General features: G+C 40.7%; 1 protein-coding gene across 3 annotated transcripts in view; it reads left to right on the top strand.

Annotated features, from left to right (window-relative positions):
- The first annotated feature begins 1099 nt into the window (after positions 1-1099).
- The window catches only part of LOC126928800 (choline transporter-like protein 1), a 51662-nt gene continuing 38659 nt past the window's right edge, over positions 1100-14102 (top strand). Inside the window, exon 1 of one of the 3 annotated variants that reach the window (XM_050744609.1) lies at positions 1100-1918. The gene's annotated coding sequence lies outside the window, so the exon portion shown is untranslated. Of the gene's footprint in view, positions 1919-6038; positions 9102-14102 lie in introns of those variants that run through there. The other 2 variants (XM_050744610.1, XM_050744608.1) reach the window with 2 other exon arrangements.

Consider the following 14102-nt stretch of genomic DNA (forward strand, 5'->3'; position numbering starts at 1 on the left):
ACTACATATGTAGCAATCAATGGATGAATAAACAGTATTCAAAGTTTCTCGTTCAGTAGCTGTAACGCAAAATCGATTCGATAATTGCTATCGGGATGTATTGTAATATGCGCGGTATTTGTTTTGAAATAAAAATGGATTCCGGATATCTATCTTCGACAAAGTCAATTTTTCCATTTTGTCGGGCATTACATTTTTTCATTTACTAACGTATCTGTCCCATTCGAAAGATTAATAAAGAAGAGCGTTAACATCTCTGTGCTTTGAAAAATATGTATGGCTCTCTATCATCGAATCAACGTTAAATCGTTTTCCTGCTTAATTCGTCGAAGGAAATTGTACAAAATATATTTAAGCAGTTTATAGATTCCAATTTATAAAACATCAATACGAAACCACCGGCCGTTCGAACCGATAAAACATCCAGATGTCTATATATTCTTATTTGCTACATTCAGCAAATAAGAAACGGTAACGACGTTTCCTCGATATATATCTTATAAATACCATTAAACGACCATTTTTCTGCAGCAACTCTAACTAAAAGAAACAGAAATAGTCACGAATCTCCGAGTACTCGAAACATTTTGTAACTTGAAAACCATTCAAATCCATATAAAACCCAGAATATCAAGAAAACAAATTTTCAGCTAGAACGACATATATTTTCTCGTCTCTTTCGAATTCTCCATTTCCTCTCGTTCGACCACAAAACGGTACACCATAGAGTGACCACAGACATTGTTTTCATAGCATCGTATTTATCGTAACATCGACGCGCTAATTAATCCGGACCAGCTATATTTTTCGTATCGTTTGGTACATATACTTTCGTACGAATAGAAAAGTTACATACTGCGACAATAAAATGTAAGATCTGATAAAAAAAGAAAAAGCTTAAAAGAAAAATAAAGATATGTAAATAAGGTATAGCCGTAGCTGAAATTCCCAGACATTCAAGTTCCAAGATGATATAAATCTACTCATCTTGCTCGATTAAACTCTATTTCCGCTCGGTCAATGTATCCGCGACCGAAGCGAAGGTAATATCCTAATCGGCTGGCCACGGCACGCAACTAATCAAACGTATTTTTAGTTGTTCCGCCGGACGTTCCGATTTTACCATCAAATTAACCGTTAATGGAACATATCATCGAACGCGTACGAATCGATGGGAATTGGCGAGCACATAATACAGGTCCATGCGCCCGTTGCCTAAAGGGCAATCGATGCTATTTCTCTGTATACGTGACGTTATATGTACACGCGAACGCACTATAGCCAACAAGCAAACCAGAGACTATCCGTATGTAGAGAGAAACACGCGCGCATATACACAGGGATAGTCGCAAGCTTCGGTTGCCTGGAGACGGGAAACACGGTGGGCGGAGGAGCACGGCGAAAGACAGAAATTGGGCTACAGTCATGGTTCCATTTGGACGGCACGCGGATTACGCGCAGGAAGTTTTCATCGTGCCTCGATGATTAACAACGCGATATTTATCGAGATTCCGTGCTTCGTATCTCTTTTGTTTTCTATCGCTCGTCAAGGATGATACAGCCCGTATATACGAGCGGCGATGCGTTCTTCTCCCGATTGAACCGTGTAGTGCGTCATAACCTCTGCGTATTCGTGAATTTTCGCGTCGAATCCACGCAAATCGTTCAACGACGTATATCGATGTACACGTTAGAGCGATTGGCAACGTACCGCGTCGTGAGTTAAATTTTCTTCGTAACGTATAGGCGATTGAATAGAGGTCTAATTGGCGGTGGTATTTATGACAGACTCGTGAGGCAGGTGCTTGTGGACTCGTCGGAGAATTGGTGGCGATTTTTGTCGTGCAAACGATAGCCGTGACTGGCCGTATCGGATATGCTTCTTTTTTATTTGCACGCGTCACGTGGACAATTTCGGGTGAGCTGTGTCTGCTGTGTCTCATCTGCAACAGCTGTGTAGTCACTGCGAAACGCGTTTCGCTCTTTGCTTCCTTGTTCATCCTGCGTACTTTTATTTCCATTTCATTTTTTGTTTCGTTTTATCCTCGCTACCTTCGAATATCTAGACTCGTGCAAGTATTTTCCAACGCTCGTAGATATCTTTTACGAATATATTATTACGAGCGTATAACAAGTATCGAATACGTTTTATTAATAGAACGAATAATCGACCGTTTAAATAGTCTCGTGTCTTCTACGAAATATGTACTCGTACCAAATTACTCGTAACTCGTACGTAGGTAGATTTTTAGATTCGTTTCAAGTTGTAGCGATGTAATCGTGACGCGGTCGTATGTCATTACGGCGCTAAATGAAATATCAGAATGTTTTATACGACACGTGCGATATGGTTATAAAAGTTTTGTACGGTTAGTATTCAAATACTTTCGTGAGTCAGTGTATCATTATCTGCATACGTGCTTATCTACGGTTACGCAATATAGTCCGTTACGATACACGAAGTTTGTCGTCAATTTCTCCGTAATGCGGGCTAGTTCCTTTCGTAATTATGATCGTAGCGTTTATTATTGATATTGTCATAACGCGGGGCTGCATATCGCAACCGTGTGTCGACCGCGTTCAGGATACGGGATTATTTTCGATAATTATTTAACTTGTTCTCGTACAACGCACAACGCCGCTGCTTTACGATGCTCCAGAACGGCGTGCAAAAGTAAAATTTTTATCCTAATGAAAATTATCATTCGCAATGAAAATTGTTGGCCACGCGCCGTTATCATTTTTTCGATGGTTTAATTTCCACTTGGTGCAGTTGATTGAAATTGTATTCAAATTGTGATCTTTTCGAATAATAACGCTTTGTTACGGACGAAGTTACGGTCAAGCGTTTTCATTGGTTCGTACATTTCGACGATTATTATTTGACCGATATCGATTATATTAGGAGGCGTTTGTATTTTACATTTCCACGTAGGGATCGTTTCACCGTCCGTGGAAAAAATCGCATGCGTGATTAGACGCGGTGAAAAAGTATCCCTTTGCAAGTAGATGCGCATAAACGACCGCAAAACAATTTGGCCGCGGTCCAGTCAAATCGGTGACGCGCCGTATATTATTGGCGACGCACATGGACTCGAAAATTTGCGTACAAGATTTTTGAACTGTTGCCTAACCTTACCATGCAGACGATATCGACGAAAAGTGAAAATTCCGGTGAAAGAAGTCCGACTATTTTTGTCGGTGCGTGTCAATTTTTAGAAAACCTATATATATGGCGGACACAGACCCTTTCACTGTCGCGTTAAATATTTACACGTAACCGGCGATCACGAAATAAAAGCGAAAAAGAATGTAAAAAATTCTGCATCAAAAATTTACGTTGTATAATTTCGTACAACTTTTGTTGGCAATATCGAATCTTTCAACTCGAAGCGTAGAAATTTCGTTAGACGTAAACTTCGAAGACATCGCTTGCGCGGCTGGTAACGCTAATACTTGCGAACTATCCAAGCAGAAATACGTAATGAGACTGCATGTCAATGGATGGCACCACCGATGTATAAACTTGAGTAGCAGCCTCGTACACTGCCGAGGCGTGTGACGTTCCTGCCAACGTAGCATACAGCCCCGCTGTATTGCTTACTTTGCTTAAAAACGTTATCGCGCATTATGCGCCTCCGATACCATGCACGAGATATTTCCACGTATCGAATAATTCGTCGGGGGAACGATTCAAAAATAATCTGTCGCTTGTTATCGTGAAATATTGACCCCGCCTCATTATTGATTCAGTCCCGTCAAACACACATGCTGACAAAACATTCGTGCTCTATTTTCATGGTTTGTTGTTACGTGTATCGTAACGGAACATGAACCGTTCCCGTATACGTAGTCGATAACTTTTCTGACGTATCGGTAATCTTTGTCGAAACGGATAATTCGCGTAGTCGAGCGAAAGCGTGAGGTATACGCGAGTATATCGCGTATGTAGATACTAGAGAGCAGATAAAAAGGTGAATCGATAAATGCGTCTGGCTGGTTCGTGTTCAATTTTTCAAACGTCCAGTCTTGCCGTGAGCTTCGCATTGTTATTCCACGGGACGAGTCCTCTTCGTAAATCGGACTCCATGGATTTATCATACTAATTTTAATTTCACGGCGATGTTTACTTGCGCGAATATTTATAATGCGTATCACATCCTCCCATATGTTATATTTTCTGGCTATATCAATTTCCATCGCCCAAGGAACCATCGCATTATGTATTCCGTATCGCTGTTCCAATGTCACGGACTGTCGATGTAACGACAAACTATCGATGTTCCCGTTTCGTACGCCGGAGGTCGCTGGATTCACTGTGACTATTCCTACATGTCTGTTCGAATACACGCGTATTTGTCTGCGATGCCGCGTATAAACGACGCGTGCTCTCGGTAGCAAGGACGACGAACGACGTTTGAGATTTAAAACTTTCGTATATCTTGCTTCCTAAGTAAAAGAAAAGATACGGCAAAGTACTCGAACGTTTCTTATGGATATATTATGCGACGGGTATGCAAAACGCTTTTGAAATTAACGCTAGAGCGAGACAGAATTGTCACAGCTGGAACGCGTACGAGAAGAATCGGTTGGATCGATCGCTATCGCGAAAATAAATTACCAGATTCATGGTCTACGTTCAGCCAGCAAGATCTTTGTATCTGAATATGTTCGTACGTATTTCCGGTCCAGTTTCTTTTTTCTTCGGAAGGAAAGAAGCTCGTACAATACTTCGAGTTCTATGTTCGTTCGAGACTTGGAAAATTTCGCGATAGTCGCGTCTCGTGTCACGTAAAAAATAACTCTCGTAGTGATGTATATAAAAACTTTATTTCTCAAGAGTCGAAGGCTCTTGAGTACCAATATTACGATGCTGCAGTATCGGCTTATGATTCGGACTGGCTCGGCCGTCATTATTCGGAGTCTAAATACTAAGCAGGAACAATGAAAATGATGGAGGGGATATTGCTCCTGGAAGTTCCTTATCAGGGTGGCGAGGTGTTAACCGACCGGATGATATTTAGAGGTATCGACTGTCCTGAGAATATTTAGAGTAGAGGTATCAATTGTCCGGAGAATATTTAGAAGTGGTCGCCTAAGGTGACGCCAGGGTAAAAGAATTTGGGGTTACACTCGCAACGGTGCTAAGAAAATTTCCTATTTCCGTTTCCTATTTCTATCGCGATACGTGTAAGATCGGTACGTTACGGTTGACGAGTGCACGTTACCAGAAGCATCGCCATGTCACAGTCCTAATACCGAGAACTAAATTTCCCTACGGAATGATATTTTTTCGTGACGAGTAACTTCTCTATTTGCTCGACATAATTTTCGCAGATCGTCTGGCCACTGGCCAGGATATGTGTGGGCGAGTCGCGGTTTAATCGAAAATTTATATTTAGCTTGAAAATTAGATTAAAAATTTTTGTTTCGCAAACTGTGTCATCGGATTAATTACTCCGCATGCCACGATACTATTTCGCGGTGAAAAATACATACGTTTCGACTTTTCCGTTCATCGAGATTCATGTTCCACCGTGAATCATCGACAAAAATTCGTAAAACCAACGCCAATATCAACAAGTAGTAACGTACGTAAGGCTTCTTTCGTGTAAAATCGATGCAGATAATTATACTATACGGCCATGTGTACGCAATACGGTTGCGTTCGGAGAAATATCTCTTCCGTTTTAGCGAAATCTTGTTATAGACGTTCGGTTGCGTAATTTTATATAATTCGTCACGCATCAAGGAAGCGTGGATAGGACACTATCGAGTGTTCCGTTAATCGACGACACAGTCCCTTCGACATTGCGTGCGTAACAGTGTGCCCTGTGCATGAATAAAAAATTCAACGCGTGAAGATCGCTTGACTGATTCGTGTAAACAAGACACTCGTCAGAAATCAATAAGCTTCCTGATAGCGTATAATTTCTTCGCTGCAAAGATACCGACGGAACATGAAAGATACCGAAGCATTCGAAGACGTAAGAGAAATCAATTATTTTACGATATATATATATATATATGTATACACTAGCATCGACGAACTATTTGGATACTTTGGTTTGATTTGTAGCAGCATATAAACGTTTTGTAGAAGATACAAATTAATGAAAAGCTAATGGCTAAAAGCAATATTTATCGCTTTATAAAGGCATCGAATAATAAACTCTAGATATTTGTTTAAACATTAACCGACTCTACTTATCAACACACAATTTTTACTTGCGACTCTGTAATCAAATTATATATTATCGAAAATAAACAAATATCTCGATGCTTTCGAGTGGTACTGTACGCGAAGCGTAATAAGTTTGTAAATACAACGTCGTATTTGATTAATTAAAACAATCGTGTTCCGTGTACGTTTCAAGTATTATATTACCATATTATGCATTTTCTCGTGTACATCGAGACAGGTTAGCTTTAATTGAACGAGATATTTATACATCGGAAAAAGAACATTATGAAAAAGCAAACTAAATCGCACTCCGGTTTCTGTTCCCATAAACTTTGTCGCTAGATCACTCTGACGCTAAATAAAATATAGCGACATATTTTTACGTTCAAATTGGAAACGATATATAACGCGCCCCGTCATCGTTGCAGGAAATATCTTGCCGAAAAATTTTTAAGAGAGAGTTATTCGGCGTTGATATTTCCGAGAATTTCCTGCCTCCAATAACGCTCGATCTCCTTAATTATTAAACGGATATACACGCGTATATAAAGAAAACCATGGTCTGTCCGATACTCGATGGATAGAGGGAATGGTTTGAATTTGAATATCCGGTTCGAAGAATAAGAAGAGGAAGCCCATCGAAAGCCAGCAGGTACATTACCTAATAACCGTCGAATCGACGAATTTCTCGGCTGCAGTTTGCAACGACAAACACAATGGCGGTGGAGAACAACGGTGTCTGGGATCGCTCTAGAATTAATTCAATGCAAGTGGAATGAAAAGGAGGGATTGAAAACGAAGAAAACCTCGAGGGCCGTAGGAAAGACATCGTTAATTTCTTCGGAAGCAAGATGCAGAGATATCTCGTCGGTGAAGCATCTTTTTCAATTTGGCGAAACGCTGAGCTTGTTCTATCGCCTCTCGAGGATGAAGCGGTACCGAATTATATAGGCTAGACGTTATTCGCCCGGCGTTCGTCCCCTGGCTATAAGTTTTTCTTGGGACCGTGTCTATTTCACAGACACGGGTCGGCTAAAGTGCACCCGCGCGTCGTCCATGCGATTTTTTAAAAGTTCCTTCGTCCGCCGGTTGTATAATTAAAATAGACCGTGCCTCGAACAAAGCAGAATTTTTAACGAGTTATTTTTACGAGATAACTCCGACTCCCATTCGCTTTCAACCAGACAGCGGCAAACTTCTCTTTAATGCATTATTTCACGGTTCGAATGTATAAATTACGCGAAAGCGGATTCGGCGATACGAAACACCGCTGCTTTCTTAATTAACAGGCTACAAAGAAACGATCGCGAATTGAAACGAAAGAGCGTAATACAGACAAATGTTTAACAGAGCGTGAACCGAACAAAAATTCCGGTTACATATTTTGCTGGCAGGTAGCCTTTTTTTTTACGCTGCACCAAAATAGCGAAACATATTTATATCAATTTGTGCCAGAGCGAATGTGTTTCCCCTTTCTAGATATAATCTACGCAGTTCGTGGCGTGCCACGGTGGCTGCAATGCAATGCTGCTATGCAATCCTTATTACACGACATACTAATGCCAGTGAAAGTATTTCACGCGAAGACAGTTATTTCCAGCGTGTTTATTTCCCGCGGAAACGATTCTTATTTCATTCCGTGTTTATTATCGTTGTTCTTTGATATCAAGCAACTATCTATTCTCTCGGAACGTGGTTGGAAAAATTGCACGAGGGCATCTCTGCTAATCGACTACGTATGTACGTACGTTTTTTCGAAATCGCACGATATTTTATAAATTTCACGCGATATATAGTTGGCGCAAACACCTTTATCGGAAAGCAAGAAGTTACACTCGTAATTATCAACAACGCTACCACGAAACGATTGCACAGCGACCAATATCGATCTTGTCAGCTGCCACTCGTCGATTTTTAAATTCTATATATCCAATTTTTCGAAAACTTATCGAAATCCACGTTCTCGATTCCAACACAAAATTCATCGAAATATTTTCGAAAATTCGTATATTGTACGATACTAACTATCGAGAATTGAACATTCCTATTTATACACTCGCCACTGTAAATATACCAGAAATATAATATCGTACTTGAAACAAGCTTATTCGACTCTCGAATTATTCGCCATATTGGAGTACTTTAACCGCAGACGCAACAACTTGGTAAATTTATTTATCGATACGTAATACCTATATCGTTTCCAACGATTTATCCGTCGTCTAAAGTCATTCGCCGTATTGCAATCATCCTACGGAACGCACAAACGCGGATACCCAATTTCACCGAAAGGAAGACGCGAGAAAAATGCGTGTTCCGTTGCAACGTCTCGCAGGAGATTGGCCTAATAATTACGCGTTGGCGAACCCACCGAAGGTAGAAGATAGAAGATGCATGAACATAGGCCGGAGTAACGAAGGAAAAGCAGCATGGCGGTAAGCAGAGAAACGAAGAGCGAGTTCGTGTACAGTGTACGCGACGACGAATACAGCGAACAGTCGTGCAGAAAAGGAGGGATACCAGCACAGAGTATCGTTAACCGGTATACGCGAGATTACGTTCTCCAGCGTGCAAAAGCGGCGAGGCACGAGTTAGTGTCGCGAGCGAACTCGATCGACGCGCAAGTCGTGTCCTCGCGTTCTGCGAATCGTATGAATCGTTGGACGTCGATCGTGGCGAGCGGGAAAACCTACATGGGACGGTTCAAAGAGTCACGACGTCCACACTGACATCGGATACCGGCGTTTCTATTTCTGTGTTCCATGTGGCTGATCTATCGGAACGACCAAGCGCAGGCTACGTAGCGTTTCGAACGAAAGGCGTAAAGAGCGTGTTGCGCGCAACGTGAGAGAGAAAGAGGAGGGATCCGTGGATCGGCCCCGTTAATCGACAGGAATCTAGGTGTAACAGAAGAAAGGTACGTGGTGTTCGGCGGAGTTTCCAGCGAACGAGTTTCTGCATCGGCCAGAGAATCTCCCGCGAGTTGGCAAAGTTTCTCGGTGCGACGATGTTAATCGCGACGATACGAAGTAACGCGCGACTGAGAGACACCGCGACACAGGTCCTGCGATGTTTGCACGTCCGTTGCAAGCTGTTTTCTCGATCGTCAGAACGAGAAGAAGCGGTATCTCGCGCGGTGATCTCGTTTTACGGTTATCCGGATCGATTGCAACGAAAGTCGTCGATTTTCTTTTATCGCAGATCCCGAGTACCAACTTCGTGCTAGCTGCCTCTCTTTCGGTAATTTCCTTCGACACAAGTTTCTCTGTGTACGAGTTTATTGACAGATTACGCGCTGTTTCTGCCTCTTGCGCCGTTCTTTTTTCTTCTTCTCGTTTTTTTTCTACCTTTTTCTCGGCGAGACCCAGGTGTTATCTTCAAATTGAACCGCGCGATCTTCGTAGACGATAAACCACTTTGCGAAGAATATCGACAGGCATGCTGGATTTCCACGCTCCTTTGTTTGTGCCGGATACAGCGTGCTATCTCGATTGACGTTGTTTATCGGTGAGAAAAGTTCACACGTGCTTTTGCACACGTGCGATTCTCCGCTGAATTCCATCGATCGATCGCGAATACCTACTACTAGATCTACTCTTTCGTGGAAACTCGGCTTGAACCGTTTAATCGAGAATATCGTTCGATTACCCGGTAGAACGTGGCCTCGTCGGTGCACCGGCGATGTCCTTGAACGAAGGAAGCTACGAATTATTATCGCGACGAGATTTACGATTGCCAGAGCTTGGTTCAGCGGCACTCTACGAGGATCATCACGCGGTATAGCAGTCTCGATCTGGTGTAAGAACGTTGACACGCCGTGTTGGTGACTCATGACGCTTGTTTTTGCTGTGTCTGGCCTCTTTGTGGTTTCGCTCGTGTACACTGACTTGGATCGACTACATAGGAATCGCTAATCCCTCGCAACGCCGTTCAAGGTTTGCTTTGACAGGAGTTTTCAACGATAAAAAAAATACTTGTTCCACGTACGTACGCTATAATTAGGTATTCGGTACTAAATCCAACGTGTCACAGTTTCAACTTGGCTGCTACTAACCTAATTTGCATCTTGTATAATTGTCGCGCCGTGTTTCCTCGTAGAGATTCCCTCTAAGTCACGCGCGATGAAACAAGATTCCAAGAAGAATGAACGATTTATCGATCGACGTCACCGGAAAACCTTCGCAGATAATCGTTGTCTACTTCTTTAGCTTCGTCCGCTCTTTGTGTCAATTCGACACGTACGATAAATGTGGCAAAGCGGAGCGAGCTACGCGTCGCTTTATTTCCGTATGGTACGAACAATTTTATTTCTGGAAATAGAGAAATTTCATTTTTCTATCTGTCATAAAAGAATCTCGAAACTTATCTCGTTTCGTTGTGTCAATAGTTTGCCACTGTAAAATTCATATCGACTTCTTGTATATATTCGAACGAATAAAAATCTAATATTATTAACAGCACGTAATATCATTCTGCCCAGAATTTTCTGTATTTATTTGAAGCGATAACGATGAACGATTCAAAGGTGAAAGAGAACTCTTCCGTGTCTTACTCTTGTCTCACGGAGATTCGTAACTTTCGCGTTTCAGATTTCCGTTCAAAATTCATTGAAAGACTTCCATCGGCGAATATCTAATTTAACGATTCGATCAGGAAATAATCCACTTACGACTACGATACACGTACGTCGACCGATCGAAATTCGCGTTTCGCTCGCTGAATCGCGAACCGCGCAAGACCCGCACTGTCTCCGATGAACTCGCGTCCAGTTTTATCGATATTACCTACGAAATAGGAAGAAAGCAGACTCTGTGCAGGAAGGGCGCGCTGTTTCTGGTGCGTCGACAACTTTTGCCAGCCAATTGAGCTGACATAAAAGCCAAGAGGAGAAATTGCAGCCGCGGGTCAACGAATCGTCCACTTGCACGAACACAAAGGAACGATCCAAGCCACACACAGTCCACTGCCTTTTCTCTTTTTCGTCCCGCTGTCCGTCCGTCATTCTTCATTTTTCGTTCTTTCTGGTCGCTCCTTCTGGACGTTTTCCTCGTTGTACTCTTCCTCGTAACTCGTAACACGTTATTCCCTGCTTTTCGCAAAGTCAATTGTTTCTGTTGCCTCCTTCTCTTTCTCCTTCTTCTTCTTCTCTTTCTCGTGATAGAGACCAAACGACTTCAGGGTAGTTCCGTTTACGATCGATTGCGTGCAATCAAATGGCCTCGTAAACGGTATTACCTGACGCGACGGATGCTTCAATTTGACGGGACGACGTTTAACGACGGAAAAAGTATTGTTTTACCGATCCTGTTACTTCCTTTCTTTTGCTTAGTTTTCTTTTGCATTCGCGAGAGAACGTGCACACGCGATCGTGATGGATAAAGTTATTTTTTATAGATTACATCGACAGCGGAAACGTTTTAACTTCTGCAGGGTAGAGTGCTTGGTAAACGATGGGCTGAATTATTAAACGATACAGCGTTAACGATGCGACGATGGAAAACCATGTAAGATGAAAAGTTTAATGTAGTATAAATCGTTGTATCCTGTTCCGATACGAAGATCAAAATACAGAGAATGAATTTGTTGCGCATGTTTCTCTTATTCAAGGAAATACAAAGCGATTATTATTATTAATCTGTGCGATTTTTCCTTTTAATTTCACATTGAAAAAATGTTTCAAACATTAAAGGTACTCGTGTTTGTTGAAACGAGAACGATATTGAAACGTGAAAAGTTCAAGGACTATAAAGTTAAACGTATCATTATGTATTATTTGGTCGATTGGAAAATTTTTGTTCGGTCATTTTTGTTCTCTGCGAAGAAAGAAATCGATCCTTTTGGTATATTAATTAATCCTCGATATAAAATTCACTGTTAGCTGGCGATTCATTTATTCTCCGTGGAATTTTTCATTTTTATTATTCAAATATTCGTCGTGCTGCTGCAGCTTCAACGTTTTTCCCGTCGAGAAGATTTTATAAAGATCTAAACGAGTTAGCAATCTTCTAAGAAAGCCTGTGAAAGTTGCCACCGTTGCAAATTTTATTACCGGCAACTCTTACAAAATTCAACGGCTGAGGCACACTTTGCTATAAGACAATTTATCGATACAATTTATAACAACAGATAATTCTGTTAAAACCTTTTTACAGCTTTCGTTCCGATGTTTAAAATATACATGTAAATGTAGCGTTTCAGATGTATGTACTTTAACGTAGAACATTTTATCGATCAAATTTTCAACAATAAATATACATCTTTTTCTAGAAATATTACGTCACTTACTTCAACGTATATTTTGGTATTTAGGTATGTACAATTTATGGAAATTATGCAAAAATATGCAAAATTCTCGAATTATATGTATTACACAATATTTTCTGTTTACTAATGGATCCTTTCGATTGTATTCTGATAATTCGGCTCGACTGTGGAAAATTAACTCGTGGAATTACAAACTGTACATTCTGTTTCGCGTATTGGATCGTTTTGATTTTCGAAATATCTATATTTGAATGGTATTTTAATAAAATGATGTTATGCTAGAAAATATTCCAATTTTCTGTTTTTATTCATTCTTGTTCTTCGTTTTATGTTCTTCCGATTACTGGAAACGTAGGTACGATGTATGATATTTCTGTTGGAAATATCAGAGTATCAGATATCCTACTGTTTGAATTTCCATCCGTGCAATAATTAAACGTTATAGAACTGATAATGAAAGATTGGAACGATATATCGAAAGAAACTTACAACGCCAAATATGGATTTCGTTTTGTATTTCCAACGCTCGTAGTTTTTAATCTTATAATTTATTGACGTCGATAAATGCCAGCTATCTCATTAGGTGTAATTCTGTGGTTCAACGTCAAATGCAAATATAGTATTTTCAGTCCTGTTCTGCGAGTATGCCGCCGATTGTTTTGTTAAAATATTAACGTGGATAGCGTGGAAAATAAATTTTGTTAAAAATTCAAGAAACAGTCGAGCTTGAAAGTAGGAAGATAAAAAAAAGCTCCATTTAACCTAATAAATATTCTACTATACTATAACTATACTAGTATACGTATTCCTTCGCGTCACTATCCTGGCAAAAAAATGTCACTTAATAAAATAAACGATTTGATAATTATATGATCGCGCGAATTAAAGCGATGAATTTTATCCGTTCAACGTAAGATTGGACCAGTTCGTTTTACATAATGCCAAGGCCAACGCCAGCCTTGTATTTATTATTCAACAATCAACGTTCGACGATATATACTGGAATATTAAATTTGAAGCAAGAAATCTTACCTATCATCTATGTTATTGTTTACGTTGAAGCGGAATATCAATACCTTCGTATTTTCTTCTTATAATTAAGACAGTTAATTACAATTAACACAGATAAACACATAATTATCTAACGTGTCAAACAATTTTATCATACGTAACGACAAAATTCTCTTAATCCGACAAACCAACAACATAATCAATCTTTATTCCTACGCGTGTACGTAGACGCTATTGAGAACTTAAAGCGGCGTCAAAGAATCAGAATATACCTCTCCATGGAGCAGAAAAGATTAAAGGAACGTAATCACGATGCGTTTTCAACTCCGACAAGTAATCCGTGGCGCATGAACGATCCCCTTCCGTGGGTTCTGCTCGCGTAGGATTACAAGCGATCGCGTTACGCATTGCTACGTACACGTACAAAAGTAGTTGGCGGAGATTCGCGCAACGATCGCGGCCGAAGAAATCGAGCGGAATTGCGAAGGTTCTCCGGCTGAGAACGGACCAGCAACGGTTCTCGGAATAAATAACGATGGAAAATTCAGCTTCTACCTGAATTCGCGAATAAGCCGCCATCGCGTTATTCCGACGTAAAGTGGTTTAATATTATCGCGAGAAACGTTCGACGCGTTCCAGCAAC

The sequence above is a fragment of the Bombus affinis genome, chromosome 2 (genome assembly GCF_024516045.1).
Source record: "Bombus affinis isolate iyBomAffi1 chromosome 2, iyBomAffi1.2, whole genome shotgun sequence".
NCBI classification, from domain to species: Eukaryota; Metazoa; Arthropoda; class Insecta; order Hymenoptera; family Apidae; genus Bombus; species Bombus affinis.